Below are 14,052 nucleotides of genomic sequence, written 5' to 3' on the forward strand. Positions count from 1 at the left end.
GGTTAGGTTGAAAACTTCCTCCCCCCCAACACACAGCCAGTCACTCCCCCTCCCCCACTCCCAGGAATGAGGGAGAGAATTAAGGGATAAACGGGAAACCCGTGGGTTGAGATAAGAGTGATTTAATACAGATGATTTAATACAGTATAGATGCTCACCACCCCCTCGTATGTGAAGCCCATCTCGTCCCAAAACTGCAAATCCCGGACGAACGCGAGGCCCCGAAATAGAGAGAGGCAGAGAGAGAGAGAGAGAGAAAAGAAAGAAAAAAAACAGCAGAGCAACAGCGCAGCAAGCGCAAAAGAGCAAAAGTGCAAAAAAAAAAGCAAAAGCGCCAAAGCCCTTCTTCCCGGCTGCCCCTCGCTTTTATACTGGGCATGACGCTGCATGATATTGAATACTAACTGGCCAGTTTGGCCCTCAGTCTTAAGTTCCACACAAATCACAAGGGGAATCGTGTCCCCCTTGTCCCAGCTATGCTCCCCCCTTATCCCGCCGTGCTTCTGCACTCCGGCACACTGAAAAGTCCTTGGCAGCTTGTTATCAGTGTTCTTCTCAGAGTGAGCCTCTGAGCAAAACCAAAACATGGAGCTTTTCTAGCTGTTAAAAAAAAAAACCTCTGTCCTAGCTAAAACTAGGACAGATGCCTAAAGGTGTAGATCAAAGCAGAACCCCTGTATTTCAGGATGATGGGATCAGAACCCATTCTTGGTCTTATACATTCTTTTTCATCTTGGGAAGTTGTCATTCAGTCTCCATTTACAAAGCAAGATTAACAGAGCTTGCTGTTTGCTGATAAAGTAAGGTTTTGTTAGAAAATGCCAGTTCATCAAACCCACACTACTTGATTAAAAATGTTGAATTAAACTTTATCTTAACCTATGTAATGATTTCATTAAACTGTTGCTTATTGTCTCGGTTTGAAAAAAAAAAAACAGAGGTCTGCTAAGGAAGGCAGGAGCCTCCCTCGAAATGGAAACTGTAAACCCCCTCCCTCCGAATTACTAAAATTTTGAAATTAAAGGGCTCTCAGGCAAAGATATGGGAGTAGAAATAACAGTTCTTTACTGGGAAGATTAAAGAGAAGGGAAAACAACAACAACAACAACCCAAATGCAATAGTACACAAAAAAAAAGAAAAAAAAAAAAACAAAAACAAAAACAAAAACCCGCTGACAGAGTCAGAATACGACCTGACACCCTGCTGGTCAGGGTGCTGGCAGCAGTCTGATCAAACGGTGGCTGCGGTCCTCCTGCAATGGCAGACGTGGCTCCACAGAAGCAGCGATCCTGCCGAAAGGCGCGGGCCCCTCCGAAGGGCCGGCGGTGCTGCAGATGGCCCGGTCTTCCTCGAGTGGCTGCTCTGTCCCAAGTAGTCCAGCAGCAGCCCGAAGTGCCCGTCTGTATCCCCCGGTGACTGCCCGAGCCCCACCGCCGCCGCCGCCCCTTTCCCGCGCGCCCCCGGGTGCAGTCCCCAGGCCCGCCCTCTCCTCCCCCGCTGGAGCATCTCACATGGGGCCGATGTTGTTCTGGGAGTCTGGCCGCAGATCCTTGATTGCCCATCAAACAGAGATGGCTCCTGGAGGGAGTGATCCACAGTCATGGGCAAGGCATTGATGGCCCATTAACAGAAGACAGTCTGGGAGGAGGAGGCAAGGGGAACATTGCCCCACCTGGTTTCAGCAGCTCATGAAGATGGTGATAGAATACATATTTTTGCGCACATCTTACATCATAACCTAGGACATAATCCACCCCTTATTCTATTACCATCTACATCATACTCAAATCAATATCCTCCTACAGAGATACACATATATATATATAGAGAGAGAGAGAGAGAGATACAGAATGAAGAAAAAAAACACAAAACCAAAACCCCTTACTTACAGTTCTCACTTAAAATCAGGTCTCCTTGTGGTACACAACGTGTTTCCCCATCTTTCTGCATTACCCACCAAGTGTAACCAGGTCCTTGAGCAAAAACAATCCCACGGATGGGTTTGCCTTTGTCTGAGGTGGGATTAATCCAAACGGTCTTTCCTAACATACCTCTCATGTGCACCACAGGGACTTTATCTCCATCCACTGTGTGCAAGGGTTCAGATTGGGCGGGACCAGCTCGATTGACGGACCCTCGGGTATTGACCATCCAGGTGGCTTTCGCTAAGTTCATTTCCCAATTTCTGAAGGTTCCCCCACTAAGTGCCTTCAGGGTAGTCTTAAGCAGTCCATTACACCGTTCAACCTTCCCGGCAGCTGGTGCATGGTAAGGGATATGATATATCCATTCAATACCATGTTCTCTGGCCCAGGTGTTTATAAGGCCATTTTTGAAATGGGTCCCGTTGTCTGATTCGATTCTCTCAGGGGTGCCATGTCTCCACAGGATTTGCTTTTCCAGACCCAAGATGGTGTTACGGGCAGTAGCGTGAGGCACAGGGTAGGTCTCCAACCATCCTGTGGTGGCTTCTACCATGGTGAGCACATAATGCTTGCCTTGGCGAGTTTGAGGCAGTGTGATGTAATCAATCTGCCAAGCCTCCCCATACTTGTATTTGGACCACCGCCCACCATACCATAGGGGTTTCACTCGCTTAGCCTGCTTAATTGCAGCGCATGTCTCACAGTCATAGATAACCTGGGAGATACTGTCCATGGTTAAATCCACCCCTCGGTCTCGTGCCCACTTATAGGTGGCATCTCTGCCCTGATGGCCTGAGGCATCATGGGCCCATCGAGCTAAGAACAACTCGCCTTTATGTTGCCAATCCAAGTCTATCTGGGACACCTCTATTTTCGCAGCCTGATCTACCTGCTTGTTGTTATAATGCTCTTCATTAGCCCGGCTCTTAGGGACATGAGCATCTACATGGCGGACTTTCACAGGTACCTTCACTACTCGAGTGGCAATGTCTTGCCACTCATCAGCAGCCCAGACTGGTTTTCCCTTACGCTGCCAGTTTGCCCTTTTCCACCTTTCCAGCCAGCTCCACAGAGCATTGGCTACCATCCATGAATCAGTGTAGAGGTAGAGCTTTGGCCATTTCTCTCTCTCAGCAATATCCAGGGCTAATTGGACGGCTTTGAGTTCAGCTAGTTGGCTCGATCCACCTTCTCCCTCAGTAGCTTGTGCAACTTGTCGTGCGGGGCTCCATACAGCAGCTTTCCATTTCCGGCTAGCACCTACAATTCGGCAGGAGCCATCAGTGAAGAGGGCATATCGTCTTTCACTCTCCGGTAGCTCATTATATGGGGGCGCTTCCTTGGCGCGTGTCACTTGCTCCTCCTCTTCTTCAGAAGATAATCCAAAAGTCTCGCCTTCCGGCCAATTTGTAATTATTTCCAAGATCCCAGGGCGATTTGGGCTTCCAATACGGGCGCGCTGTGTGATGAGGGCAATCCATTTGCTCCAAGTAGCGTCAGTGGCATGATGCGTGGAAGGAACCTTTCCCTTAAACATCCACCCCAGCACCGGTAGTCGGGGTGCCAGGAGGAGTTGTGCCTCTGTGCCAATTACCTCTGAGGCAGCTTGGACTCCTTCATAGACAGCCAAGATTTCTTTCTCTGTTGGGGTGTAGTTGGCTTCAGACCCTTTGTAGCTTCGGCTCCAGAATCCCAGTGGTCGGCCCCGAGTCTCACCAGGCCCCTTCTGCCAAAGGCTCCAGGACAGACCCTTGTTCCCGGATGCAGAGTAGAGCACATTCTTCACCTCTGGTCCCATCCTGACTGGGCCAAGGGCTACCGCATGAGCGATTTCCTGCTTGATCTGGACGAAGGCTTGCTGCTGTTCAGGGCCCCAGTGGAAATCATTCTTCTTGCGGGTAACCAGGTACAGAGGGCTTACGATCTGGCTGTACTCAGGAATGTGCATTCTCCAAAAACCTATGGCGCCTAAGAAAGCTTGTGTTTCCTTCTTGTTGGTTGGTGGAGACATCGCAGTGATTTTATTGATGACCTCGATGGGAATCTGACGCCGTCCGTCTTGCCACTTTACCCCTAGGAACTGGATCTCCCGGGCAGGTCCCTTTACTTTGCTCTTTTTGATGGCGAAGCCAGCTTCCAGGAGAATCTGGATGATCTTCTCTCCTTTCTCAAATACCTCCGTTGCTGTGTTCCCCCACACAATGATGTCGTCAATGTACTGCAGATGTTCTGGAGCCTCACCCTTTTCCAGTGCAGTCTGGATCAGTCCATGGCAGATGGTAGGACTGTGCTTCCACCCCTGGGGCAATCGGTTCCAGGTGTACTGCACACCTCTCCAGGTGAAGGCAAACTGAGGCCTGCATTCTGCTGCCAGAGGAATGGAGAAAAAGGCATTGGCAATGTCAATAGTGGCATACCACTTCGCTGCTTTAGACTCCAGCTCATACTGGAGCTCCAACATGTCCGGCACAGCAGCGCTTAATGGTGGAGTCACTTCATTCAAGCCACGATAGTCCACTGTCAATCTCCATTCTCCATCAGACTTGCGCACAGGCCAAATGGGGCTGTTGAAGGGTGAGTGGGTCTTGCTGACCACCCCTTGGTTCTCCAGCTCACGGATCATCTTGTGGATGGGGATCACAGCATCTCGATTCGTCCGGTACTGCCGGCGGTGCACTGTCGAGGTGGCGATTGGCACTTGCTGCTCTTCCACCTTCAGGAGCCCAACTGCAGAAGGATTCTCTGATAGTCCATGCAGGGTGTTCAATTGTTTAATGTGCTCTGCCTCCACAGCAGCTATTCCAAAAGCCCACCTGAGTCCCTTTGGGTCTTTGTAATAGCCATTCCGGAGGAAGTCTATGCCTAGAATGCACGGGGCCTCTGGGCCAGTGACAATGGGATGTTTCTGCCACTCCTTCCCAGTCAAGCTCACCTCGGCTTCCAACAGCGTCAATTGCTGCGATCCCCCTGTCACCCCGGCGATAGAAACAGGTTCTGCCCCCATATGTCCCGATGGCATTAGGGTACACTGCGCGCCAGTATCAACCAATGCTTCATATTTTTGTGGCTCTGATGTGCCAGGCCATCGGATCCACACCGTCCAAAAAACCCGGTTTTCCCGTGCCTCTCCCTGGCTAGAGGCAGGGCCCCTCTAGCCTTGGTTGTAATTTCTTTCCTGAGTATACATACTAGAGGTTCCTTCAAGGGGATCTGACAGATCATACCCAGCAGCTTGGTTATAGGAGGTTGAGGCTACCTTCACTTTAGTGGAATTCCCTTGATTAATGTTTCCCTCCTTGAGTTGACGCACCCGTGCTGCCAGAACAGAAGTGGGTTTCCTGTCCCACTTTGCCATGTCTTCCCCATTGTCACGCAGGAAGAACCACAGGTTAGCTCGTGGGGTGTACCCTTTCTGTTGGACTTTGACTCTGGGGCCTGTAACTTGCACTGGTGCCATGTGAGAACTGTTCCTCCTCATCTCCTCCCTCATCTCCCTCATCTCCTCTTTGAGGTCCTTAATCACAGCAGAGACATGAGCCTGCATCGGGCCATTGATCATACTCTCATAATTTCTAAGCTTGTTGGCTACAGAGCCCACTGTCTCTTGGTTGTTATCGGCATTAATTGTTGCAATGAAGGTGGTGTATTGAGATGGCCCTAGATTTGCCAGATTCCACAACATCTGCCCCGTGCACCTGACCTTGTCAGGGTCATTATCATGCTGCCCATCTCTCCCAAAGAGAACCTCCAATACCGCCACTTCTCTCAGCTGTTGGATCCCTTCCTCAAGGGTCTTCCAGCGCATTCTATGATGGTGCTCCTGCATTCTCTCTCTGTGAACAAACCTCTCTCTTACACTCATTAAAAGCCGCTCCCAGAGGGAAAAGGACCCTGGCTCCCTTACAAATATCTGATTCATACCTGAGTCCTGGGTCAAGGGTCCCAAATTCCTTGCCTCAGTACCATCCAGTTGCACGCCTGTACCCATAAGATCCCAAACCCTAAGTAACCAGGTTGTATAGGCCTCACGCCCCCGTCGTACAATGTCTTTGTGCAGATTACGGAGACTTTCGTACGTCAGGGACTCGGTGATGATTTCAACCGTTGGCTCCCCTGCCGGTTGTGAGGGCCCTCCTTTCTTATCCTTATCTGGGTGCTTTGATTTTATCTTAGACTTCCTTGTTTCCACAGGGGCGATGGCTGCTGACTGCAGCTGCCCTTGCGGTTCAGCTGGAACCTGAACAGTTGTAACATCTGTGGGTTCCACTGCTGCACCATCAAGCTCCCTCTCCTCGGGGCCGGGAGTGGGTTTCGCATCAGCTGGGGAAGTGTATTCCCTCAGCACCTGGCGTATCTTCTCCTCCATTACCCCCATCCAGTCCGAGTGGTTCATTTCTGAGGTGGGCTGTGGGACAGAGTCAGGCTCTGGGGCAGCATCTCTAGTCTCTGGGGCAGTGTCAGGCTCTGGGGCAGCTTCCCTATTCTCTGGGGTAGATATCAGGGTAGTTATCCAAGTCAATCTTCCCTTATCTCTGAATGCTAAAAAGAACAGGCATATCAGCAGCACCAACCACTGTATGATATCATTAGCATTTAGAGAAGATTTGAATCCTTCAAAGACTGGTGGGGCAGACCCAAAGACCTGGGTGAAGGGTTGGGAGAAAATTTTTCCCGGTGTCATTTCCTCACAGTAGGTACCATTAAGAAAGTAACCCCAAAAACATACAGTTAGCGTGTGATAACTCTGAATCCATGTGCCTGCCTTCCAGAGGAAGTTAAAAATCCATGAATTCTTCACCTTATTAAGCCATAAAGCGAACTGGATAACAGCCACAGTGGCCTTAGTTATAGGACCCATGTTTAGATAAGGGCCTGCAAATGGAAGAAATACAGCCACGACCACATGCCACCCGAACCAGGGTAAGCCAGACCACATGGTGACACTTACAACAAGGTAGGTCGCTCACGAACTGTTATTCCTTTTCCTCTCGATGCCCTCGTGCCCCACGTTGGGCGCCAAAATTGTCTCGGTTTGAAAAAAAAAAACCAGAGGTCTGCTAAGGAAGGCAGGAGCCTCCCTCGAAATGGAAACTGTAAACCCCCTCCCTCCGAATTACTAAAATTTTGAAATTAAAGGGCTCTCAGGCAAAGATATGGGAGTAGAAATAACAGTTCTTTACTGGGAAGATTAAAGAGAAGGGAAAACAACAACAACAACAACCCAAATGCAATAGTACACAAAAAAAAAGAAAAAAAAAAACAAAAACAAAAACAAAAACCCGCTGACAGAGTCAGAATACGACCTGACACCCTGCTGGTCAGGGTGCTGGCAGCAGTCTGATCAAACGGTGGCTGCGGTCCTCCTGCAATGGCAGACGTGGCTCCACAGAAGCAGCGATCCTGCCGAAAGGCGCGGGCCCCTCCGAAGGGCCGGCGGTGCTGCAGATGGCCCGGTCTTCCTCGAGTGGCTGCTCTGTCCCAAGTAGTCCAGCAGCAGCCCGAAGTGCCCGTCTGTATCCCCCGGTGACTGCCCGAGCCCCACCGCCGCCACCGCCCCTTTCCCGCGCGCCCCCGGGTGCAGTCCCCAGGCCCGCCCTCTCCTCCCCCGCTGGAGCATCTCACATGGGGCCGATGTTGTTCTGGGAGTCTGGCCGCAGATCCTTGATTGCCCATCAAACAGAGATGGCTCCTGGAGGGAGTGATCCACAGTCATGGGCAAGGCATTGATGGCCCATTAACAGAAGACAGTCTGGGAGGAGGAGGCAAGGGGAACATTGCCCCACCTGGTTTCAGCAGCTCATGAAGATGGTGATAGAATACATATTTTTGCGCACATCTTACATCATAACCTAGGACACTTATACACCTGGAAAGTTACTCCATAGAATCATAGAATCATAGAATGGTTAGGGCTGGAAAGGACCTTCAAAGGTCATCTAGTCCAACCCCCCTGCAAGGAACAGGGATATCTCCAACTAGATCAGGTTGCTCAGGGCCTCGTCCAACCTGGCCTTGAATGTCTCCAGGGATGGAGCATCCACCACCTCTCTGGGCAACCTGTTCCAGTGTTCTACAACTCTCATGGTAAAAAAATTTTTCCTAATATCCAATCTGAATCTACCTCCCTCTATTTTAAAACCATTACCCCTTGTCCTATCACAACAGGCCCTCCTGAACAGCCTCTCCCCATCTTTCTTGTAGGCCCCCTTGAGGTACTAGAAGACCGCTATAAGGTCACCCCAGAGCCTCCTCTTCTCCAGGCTGAACAGCCCCAACTCTTTCAGCCTGTCCTCATAGGAAAGGTGCTCCAGCCCTCTTATCATCTTCGTGGCCCTCCTCTGGACCCTCTCCAGCTTGTCCATGTCCTTCTTATGTTGGGGGCTCCAGAACTGGACGCAGTACTCCAGGTGAGGTCTCATGAGGGCAGAGTAGAGGGGAAGAATCACCTCTCTCGACCTGCTGGCCACGCTCCTCTTGATGCAGCCCAAGATGCGGTTGGCCTTCTGGGCCGCAAGAGCACATTGCCGGCTCATATTGAGCTTCTCGTCCACCAGTACTCCCAAGTCCTTCTCCTCAGAGCTGCTCTCCATCCATTCTCCGCCCAGTCTGTATTTGTGCCTGTGATTGCCATGACCCAGATGTAGGACCTTGCACTTGGCCTGGTTGAACTTCATGAGGTTGACATGGGCCCACCTCTCCAGCCTGTCGAGGTCCCTCTGGATGGCATCCCTCCCTTCCAGCGTGTCGACAGCACCACACAGCTTGGTGTCATCGGCGAACTTGCTGAGGGTGCACTCCATGCCACTGTCCACGTCACCGACAAAGATGTTGAAGAGGGCCGGGCCCAACACAGACCCCTGAGGAACGCCACTCGTGACTGGTCTCCACTTGGACATCGAGCTGTTGACCACTACTCTCTGAGTGCGGCCATTGAGCCAATTCCTTATCCACCGAGTGGTCCATCCATCAAACCCATGCCTCTCTAGTTTAGAGAGAAGAATGTCGTGCGGGACAGTGTCAAAAGCTTTGCACAAGTCCAGGTAGATGATATCCATTGGTCGACCCTTGTCCACCGATGCTGTCACCCCATCATAAAAGGCCACCAAGTTGGTCAGGCACGATCTGCCTTTGGTGAAGCCATGCTGGCTGTCACCCACCACCTCCTTGCTCTCCATGTGCCTTAGCATGGTTCCCAGGAGAATCTGCTCCATGACCTTGCCAGGCACAGAGGTGAGGCAGACCGGCCTGTAGTTGCCCGGGTCCTCCTTGTTCCCTTTTTTAAAGGTGGGGGTTATGTTCCCTCTCTTCCAGTCATCGGGGACCTCGTCAGACCGCCACGACTTCTCAAATACAATGGCCAGTGGCTTGGCAACTTCAACCGTCAGTTCCTTCAGGACCCGCGGATGGATCTCATCAGGTCCCATGGACTTGTGCACTTTCACTATCTTTATACATCCATCACTATCTTTATACATCCTCATTCCCGAGATGTGCCTGTTCGACTTTTCTAAATGGAGAATTCAGTTCCCTCAGAAAGCCCCCACCGCTAACCCAAAAAGCATTTGATCACTAGCTTGTCCCTGGTTCTCTTGGTCAATCCAGCTGGTAGTGCCCATATCCTATGAGGTGGATATCCACTTTTAGCACTAGTGAAAAAAGACAAGAATATTGAATTTTACTAAGCACCCGCAGGGTCTGGGGAGCTATTTTATTTCAGTCACTTTGTTTCACTGCTCAAATTAATAAAAATGGATTTAGTGTGATTTGGACCAAACGACATTTCAAACAGAAACAGCTTTTCTTGCAAATTGGAAACCCAGATTTCTAGGCAGGTCTGCCTAGCACCAGGTGGTCTCTACATACTACTGTGACAGTAACATGTTCAAGTTGCCCCAAGTTCACATTGCTTCAATATTTGTAGTATTTCCCAAAAGAATATTAAAGAAATATTTACACTTATTAAAATGTGTGAAGACAGAGGTAGCATTGTTTAATTATCCAGAGTCATTTACAAATTTAGTAGGACCATTGCATGTATTATGGATTTCTTATGATCATTAATGTTATCCACAGAAATACATGGTAGCTCATCCAAAACCTGAGATTTTTATTTTTTTCCAGCAGAACACATCATCATCATGTTATTGTAATTCTTTATACTGCGGTTGCGCACTGTATGCTGACAGATAACCACAAGTTAACAAGTCTAACTAGGCTGTAAGTATGCAGATAAAGGCAACTTGAGAGTGTTTGTCACGATGAAATGATTCAGATTGTTTAGACTGATGAATAAAACTGTCTTGGCAAGGGGCATTCTTGCTTCCACTTACTTGAATAAACTTCTGCATGCTATCTACAATGTTTGATTACAGTCTGACGGTGATTAAATTTGTCACACAAAGTATTTGATCTACAGCTTATTGTACATTTGAGATGATGTAATCAATGGCAAACGGCAATGATGGTGAGTCAGGTGCTTCATTACAAAGGCTCCACACATCAAAGGACACACATTTGAGTACTGAGAGCAAAGGGATGAAACCCCTAAGCCCAGCTTTGCTCAAGACCAGTTCTTACTGACAACTAAGGAGTGAGCCACAAAGAAAGGTAAACCAGTTAAACTGCTTAGGTGCCTCCAAACTAGCACTGGAACAGTCATTTTTTTGCTGAATCTAGCATGTAAACCCTCTGTATAGACTGTCGTCTATAAAACAAGGAGAATATCATTCCTCCATCTAACTGACTCCTGGAAACAAATATATCAAACTGTGAAAAGTGTTTAGCTACTGTGGTAAAGTGTGTGCAGACTAAAGGATCCCAATATTCAATTACTGGATAAATGATCCTGCCTTAGATAGCTGTGCTACTGTTGATATTTCTCCAGCAATCACATTGTACTGGGCAAAAATCACCTATTGTCTAACTGTTTAGTTACACTTGGCTTGTTTATGTTTTACTGTTTCAAAACTAAAACAGCACTTTCCGTACAGTTACTCATTATTAGTTCTCTTCATGTAGGCAGCTCCAATGTGCTCTAAGCATACATAAGTTTGCAGCATCCATCCATAGAGAGTTCTCAAATGGATGCCTTATTTGTATATAAATAAATAAATAAATAAAAACCATCCCATATTTCAATAAATTTAATATGTTTATTCTTGTTACACAAGTCTGAGTGTTGGCAATATCATTTTGGGGTTCCTGTCTCTCCACATATTGTGTCATAGTCTCAGCATTTTAACAAAAGCTGTCATTGTCAAAACCTGTATTTTTTGTGAAAAATGAGGATGAGGAGAAAAATTATTGTAAGAAGTTGAATAATCCCATAACAAGTTTCACAAGAAGGTGATCTACAGAAGTAATGTTTCCTAAACATGATTTCTCAGACTCTCCCTTTATTTCTCCATTGCAGTAAAGGAGTAAGACTTTATCTTACGTAGAACAGGTTGCAGGTCCCTCCTCCAGACATTGACCCACAGAAATATGAGTTAAGATGAAGAAAAAAGTTTGATCAAGTAATTCCATTCATCTCTGAGATGGCAGGTTAGGCAAAACAGCTATGCAGCAGTTCACTTCATTGTCCCTCAGACTACTGGAGTCCTGTTCAAGGACTGCCCAACTTTCAGTATTTTAAGTGTCTGCACTGCCAATACATTGTAAGATTATATAGGGAAGACAATTAAATATGTCTGAAAAAAAACCTAAACCAAGCTTCTCAAACTAACTTCACACTAGGCAGGTTGAATTTCTTCTGCCCAAGCTCAAAATGGTCCTAAACTGTAGCAACTCAAGCTCAAAAACACGCAGACTTCCTGACAGCTCCAGATGTTGCCAGCTTCCACTAGTTCCATGAACAAACACTCACCGGGAAAATTCCTCTGACCCTCTCTTCATTTCCTTGCTTCAGTTCCTCACTTTCCTTAGGGAATACCATCAAGCTGAAATACAACACTCAGGTTGGTTTTTTTTAGTTATCTGATTTTTTCTGTGAAGCGAGATGAGCACTAAGCAGTGTATGCCTTATCAGCACTGAAACTACAATACCTAAACAGACGCATTTGTAATGATGGCAAAACTGTAGACTACCAGCAAAAATTCCTCAGAGGAGGAATTCCTCCTGAGATGCATCTTGCTTAGCTACCTGTCCACTGGATGAGCAGAGATTTTGGCTGCCCTTCCAAAAAGACCTTGCTTTTCAACTCTCCACCAATCCCACCCAAAAGTAGTGCTTTCAGTAAGGAAAGTTCAGCAACCACTGTCTTGTTTGATGGAAGCAAAGGGAAGGAGCACCCTCAGCTATGGAATTAATTTCTTTGTGGGTCCAACAGAGCTCAAGTGTCCTGACATTCATGGCACATCACCAGCTGAAGCCTTCCTAAGCAAAAAGAGTAAATATTATAGGTGAAGCTCGTATTCTAGAAGAAACTGGCAGTAGCTCACATAATAAAGATTGCCCAGTACTTTCCATTATAAATTGCCTAATACTTTCCATTATAAGCACCTGTTTTGGGAAGCTTTCAGTTTACTACTTGGCCCATGATTGTGATAGTTTTGATTATATTCATATATCTATTTTCTTTTCTCTCTTACTTTCTTTTGACAGCAAAGTGCAAATAGGTTTTGATGGGCCAAGGATTCTGTTGTTATATTTTTCAGTTAGTGTTATTAATAATTTTGTGCGTTTTTAAGTCCTTTATTGCTGAATATAATATACTTCAAAAATAGGAAGCAGGCAAATAGAATACATCTTGAAAGGGGCACTAGTCACTTTTGTAATCAAGGTGCAGAGAGGAGTAATTAAACCAGTCAGTATGGTCCTCGTGGTACATCATGCACATAAGTTATGAACAGAGCCTGCGGACACTTGCACTATATGAGTATAGTGCACTATATGAGAAATCTCTTCACTAGTGTCCGCTGTCTGGAAAAGAAATTGAGTGACATGGTCATCTTTTTTTCCCTCTATTTTCAACATGTGTATAATTATTTTGCTTGCTCATATTTCCACTCTATAGGCAGGTCCTACTCTTCTGTCCACTGCACCAGACTGAAAGATTTTCAGCTTGAGAAAAATGGACCCATGTTCCAAGGAGGTCTGGGCTCCAGAAACAATTGCTACTGGAAAACATTTCAAGTTTTTAGAAAGGAGGACTACGGCAAGACAAAGGGAACAAACGACAATGGGAACAAACAGTCAAAGTCACTACATCTTTATTTACGGAGTCTGTCCTCTTTCTTCTACTGGAGGAACTCCTCTAGTCCCCAAAAAACCACGGCAGTATATTCTATAAGGTATAGTCCATGTGCCCGTAGGTCTTACAAGAAATGACAGTGTCCCTCTTTCACAATTCTTCTGCTAACGTTAGTCCAATACTTCCCATGATCAGAGGGAGACAACCACAGCAGCCCATTAATGGCCTTCTGACACATCAACATTCGTAACAGAATACTTTCATTCATGGTCCTTTTTAGGACTAAAGCTGAGCAGACACCATTGATACGTCTATTTCTATAGCTTTATGAAATAATGCAGAAACTTTGGAAAAAAAATCATTCATTGAGTATTTTTTTTTTAAATTAATGTCTGAGCTAGCATATTTATAGCATTCCAGAAATAAAAAGACCATGAAATAAAAATAAACACAGCACTTGAAAGTAATTCAGGCCAGTGGTTTGGTGGCAACTTTAGAAGTGGGTAGTGGGCATATTGTATGCGTTGATGTTTATTTATATTTGACACCCTCAGTCCGGAGGTAGGTTGTAAAATATGTCATTTCTTCAGAGGTCAGTTTCATCAAATATTCAGGCGTGAGGTTTGCTGAGGTAACTGTCCCAGAGTCAGTCGTGGTAAACATCGGGATTAGAATCTACATAATTTTAAATGTTTCTGTTATTAATTCATTCCAGTATTCAAAGATGTCATAAAGCACACATAGGTGATTGCCACAAAAAACAAAAGATTTTTGCACATGCGCGTGCACACATGCAAACGCATGCACATAAACACATTTAGGTTTTGCACTGGGTGTTTTTAGCCAAATGGAAAACTCCTGTTCACATCCCAGACACTACTGATTGTCTGCCACCTCTGACTGAAGCAGTGGCAGAACTGTCTTTTTTTTGCTG

This window comes from Tauraco erythrolophus, chromosome Z, assembly GCF_009769465.1.
Source record: "Tauraco erythrolophus isolate bTauEry1 chromosome Z, bTauEry1.pri, whole genome shotgun sequence".
NCBI classification, from domain to species: domain Eukaryota; kingdom Metazoa; phylum Chordata; class Aves; order Musophagiformes; family Musophagidae; genus Tauraco; species Tauraco erythrolophus.